Genomic DNA, 4,820 nt, shown 5'->3' with positions numbered 1-4,820 from the left:
TTTGCGGTAGGCAGGCCTCTCACTGTTGTGGCCTCTCCCATTGTGGAGCACAGGCTCTGGACGCGCAGGCTCAGCAGCCATGGCTCACGGTCCCAGCCTCTCCGCAGCATGTGGGATTTTCCCGGACCGGGGCACGAACTTGTGTCCCCTGCATCAGCAGGCGGACTCTCAACCACTGCGCCACCAGGAAGCTCGCCATATCTTTTTATAAGTTTCTTTTTCTGTTTTCAGTCCCTTTGGAGTCTCTTCATCAATCAACAGACCTCCTTCTCTAGTAGCACCTTTTTTTCCACACAAGTCCTGGCTTGGTATATAGTTTGCTAATTACAATACAACCTAAGGATATTTATTAAGCCAAAGTAAAAAAATGTGAAAAATGTACTATATTTATGAATTCATTTGAGTTAACTAGGCACTTGTTCATTTCTCTTTCCTGCACCAAAATCATTCATTATTTTTCCTATAATTATTTATGACTAGTTCTATAAAAAATAACAGAGATAAAAGAAAAAAAATGGTTTTACTAACTCTTCAGACAAATCTCCTTTTCCCCAGTTGTAACTATATCTCTAGCTAAATGCAGACATTCTTAATATTTCAAGAACACGCTGGGTGGCATATTGAAAGGCATTCAGAACTCCACAGAGTTTTAAAAGTGGAGCACTTTGTCCAGGCATAGGCCTCAGGCTTAGCTTTTCAGAAAAACAACATCATTGAAACTAAGCCAAAAGGTCTGTCTTCCACCTTATTTAAGGGAGGATTGTATTAGTCAGAGTTCTTCAGAGAAACAGATCCAATAGGATATATATATATATATACATATATAAGTTAATGAATGAAAATTAAATAAAATGTAAAATTCAGTTACTCAGACACACTGGCTACATTTCAAGTGCTCAGTGACCACATGTGGCTAATGACTACCATACTGGACATTACAGTCCATCATCACAGAAAGTTCTATTGGGTAATACTGAGATTTAACATCCAGATTATAGAAAATACAGGGAGAAAGAAATGAGTTAAACCCATAATAGGGAAACAATCAAATCCAACATGTGGCTCATTCTACAAGACAGCTAGCCTGGTCTCTTCAATATGTCAATGCCATAGAAAAAACTAAGGGTGGGGGAGGGGAAGAGGGGGTCTTAGAGCAAGAATAACTAAAGAAGACTCGACAACCAAATCCAACAGGTGCACCTTGACTGTATCCTGGTTTGAGAAAAGCCAACTATAAAATACATTTGGGGAGAGACTTCTCTGGTGGCACAGTGGTTAAGAATCCGCCTGCCAATGCAGCGGACACAGGTTCAATACCTGGTCTGGGAAGATCCCACATGCTGTGGAGCAACTAAGCCCGTGCGCCACAACTACTGAGCCTGCGCTCTAGAGCCTGCGAGCCACAACTACTGAGCCCACATGCCACAACTACTGAAGCTCATGCGCCTAGAGCCCGTGCTCCGCAACAAGAGAAGCCACCGCAATGAGAAGCCCGTGCACCGCCACGAAGAGTAGCCCCCGTTCACCGCAAGTAGAGAAAGCCCGCGAGCAGCAACTAAGACCCAATGCAGCCCAACATTAATTAAATAATTAATTTTTAAAATAAGAGATTTGGGAAAAATTGAATATGAACTAGATATTAGATGATATTAGGGAATTACTGTTTGAATTTTTTGGTGTAATATGGTATTGTGATTGTGTTAGAGGTCATAATTTTTAGAAAATTCACACTGAAGTATTTAGGAGTAAAGTTGTCATGACATCTCCAATTTACTCTCTAAAAGATCAGCAAAAAAAAGGTGCACACAAACGTAGATGAAGCAAAATATTAACAACGGCTTAACCTAAGTGGTGTGCATAGAGATAATCATACTACTTTTAACTTCTGTATATTGGAAATCTTCATAAGGTGGGAAAAGAAGTTAAGTGAAAAAAAAAATTCTGCCTCCACACTGTCATTGACATAATGTAAAACCATGGTTTTCATGGACAAAGCCTACTGGGAAAATTAATGTAGTTGGTGAACAGTATTGTGATTTTTCTCTGATTCTGACCTTACTGTTATTTACTTCACTTTTGAAATGCAGGGAAACGTGGGTTCTAGCTTCCTATGCTCAGGGACTCTTAAGAGCTGCTGCCGCTGCTTCCCTGTCGGCCAGGCATTTTGTCAGACTGGTGTTTGTAGTCCAGTGCAGGGTGTGGTGGGTCCAGGAGGGATGGAGATAGACCAGTTGCCTGCTCCATGGGTACTGCCCAAACCAGTGTATCTGGAGGTGCCAGCCCACAGCCTAGAGACCCGATCTCCTCTAAACTGGGATTCATTTTCGGTCCCTCTCATGAGGCATGTTGCTGGGCTAGAGACATTCAAGGTTCTCTTTTGGGACCTGGTCACCAGAAAAGAAAGAGAGCTGGAAGCATCTCAAGGTTTCTCTGGGCCAAGCCCAGGGGTGGGGTTCAGAAAACAACCCCCCCCCACCCATCATGGGAGTTTACACAGGAAGAGGTCACAACTAGCAGCTTTTCCTCAAAATGCCTCGTCTGCGATAAGAAAAAATTTGCACAAAGCAAGGCTGACATCTAATGGTCGTTTTTTACATTGACGTCGTCCTTCTAACCTGAGAAAGTAACCAAGGCAACCTGGTGAGGATAGGAGAAAAATGTGATGACAGTACCCAGGTGTTAAGTGCACCCGCTAAACTCAGCAAATTCGAGCAGGAACAAGAAGCAACACACATGTGCTCTGAACTCCAGACACAGCGTGTCTAGTGAGAGAGAAAGGGCCATGTGGGGACACCTGAGAAAAACTTGCCACTTAACTGAATCAAGGACCTCCCCTGTAAGTGTTTGAGTTTTTTAGAGTGTTTTGAGGTGTTTGAGGTTTGAGGGTTTTAGAACACGCCTGTTAAGCATCTATTTGCCACTCACTGTAATCGTTCTTGCTTCCTAGAAGGCCCTCCCTCAAGGCTTGGGTCACTGTACTCAAGTCCTCAATTAGGATCCCTGGCTAGGAGTAGATCAATCTCTCCTTTCTCCTGGCTTCCACGGCACTTCACCTGCGAAAGTAAATGACACTTACTTCATTCTACCTTGTATTCTAATTAGTTGCTTAACTGTATCCTCCTACTCATCCCCAATCCTGCATTATACTTGTCACAGCCCTAACCCCAGGGACATTCCAATGCTGTGTGTCAAATGCAACCAACTGTATGCAAAACACTGAGAATCCAGGTGTGGGAGAAGAGAGGCAAAAAAATTCCTTCCCCATGAAAAGATTCCCACCTATACAGACCCCAGTGCTTCCCCTATCCTGTTGAATTAACACACAAAACCATTCATTCATGAGGTAACAGCCTGGTAAATATGATGTATAAGAATCATGTACTTTGCCGAGGCTGGGATGCTCACAGACTCTTAGAGGAGCAACTATATCATTACTCCCAATGTAATTATCCCAACCTAAGGAGGTCGAAGCAGGAGCCACCATTTCCCAATTCTTAAAAAATAATAATCATTTTATATGCCTATGCAATGAGAAAAGTAAAATTTTTACTTTTCAAATGAGAAAAGCAAATTTTAATGTTATAATATTCCATGATGAAACCTATTCTCTTAATCTGTTGGTTTATCTCAAGCCCAGTCAAAATTCCCATCAGATTTATTTTTAACTTGGGAGAAAATTATTTGAAAGTTCATCTGTAACCTGCTATAGCCCACTGATAGGCAATCTGACAGTAATTACTAAAATTTAAAGTACACATACCCTGTGACCTAGAATTCCCCTTCTCGATACCCACCCTAGGAAGATCCCGGTACACGTGCACCAGTACAGACAAGGTCACTGCCACCTTCTTTATTTTTCTGAGAAATTGGAAACAACCTCAGTGTCTATCAGGGGATGGCTCAACAGCCTAAAACCACTGCAGCGGTTCTCAAAAGGGAGTAGGTTCACAGAACAGCAGCATCAATGCCACCTGGGAATTTGTTAGAAATGCACATTCCCTGCCCTTCCCCACCCCACTGACTTAAAAACTCCAGGGTGGGACCCAGCAATCTGCTTTCACCAGCTGGCCAGCTGATCCTGATGCAGTTTAAAAGAATGAAATAGCTCTATACTACGAACTTGGAAAGCCCTCCAAGATATATTGAGCAATAAAAAGCAAAATTCAAGTTGCAGAATGCTACATACAGTATACCATTTATGTGGGAACAAAGAAACTACTTATTTCCTAAGAGCACATCTGTAGATATGCAAATGCATAGAGAAAGGTTTGGAGAGATCCAGAATCTAAAATAACAGTGGTTACCTCTGTATATAAACCATTGCAAGTGGGGAGAGAAGGGGTTCCGAGGTGGTGGGCAAAGGGCTCACCGGGGGGATTAATACTCAGACCTCCTCTCCTCCCACCCTCCCATCACTTGCCAGTACCACCCACTTGGCTGACCCTCCCAGAAGCCAGGAAAGGGAGCTGGGCTGATGCAGTTTGTAAAACTCAACCACCCAGAGCGAAGAGCAGACGGAGAAAAGGTGGAGAGCGGATCTGGAGAGGCAGAGAATATCCAGCTCTCCTGAGAATCAGCAAGTGGCTGGATTATAGCATCGTAGGCTTGGACTCGTAAGGCAGACAGAGAGAACTCTGAGGCAATAGAGGGCAGCAGAGGGCAGCAAATAAGGGACCACACAAAGGCCCTAGGGTTCTTCCCCAGCTGTTTCCGCTTGTGTACACGGATTCTCTGAAACTGGAATACTACGTTTGTTTTGCTTAAGCTGCATCTAGTAAGTTTTTGTTTCTTACAACCATAGAATCTTTACTATTTTAATA

Source organism: Lipotes vexillifer, unplaced genomic scaffold (genome assembly GCF_000442215.2).
Source record: "Lipotes vexillifer unplaced genomic scaffold, Lipotes_vexillifer_v1.1 scaffold717, whole genome shotgun sequence".
Taxonomy (NCBI): Eukaryota; Metazoa; Chordata; class Mammalia; order Artiodactyla; family Lipotidae; genus Lipotes; species Lipotes vexillifer.
Note: the sequence above shows the minus strand (reverse complement) of the source record.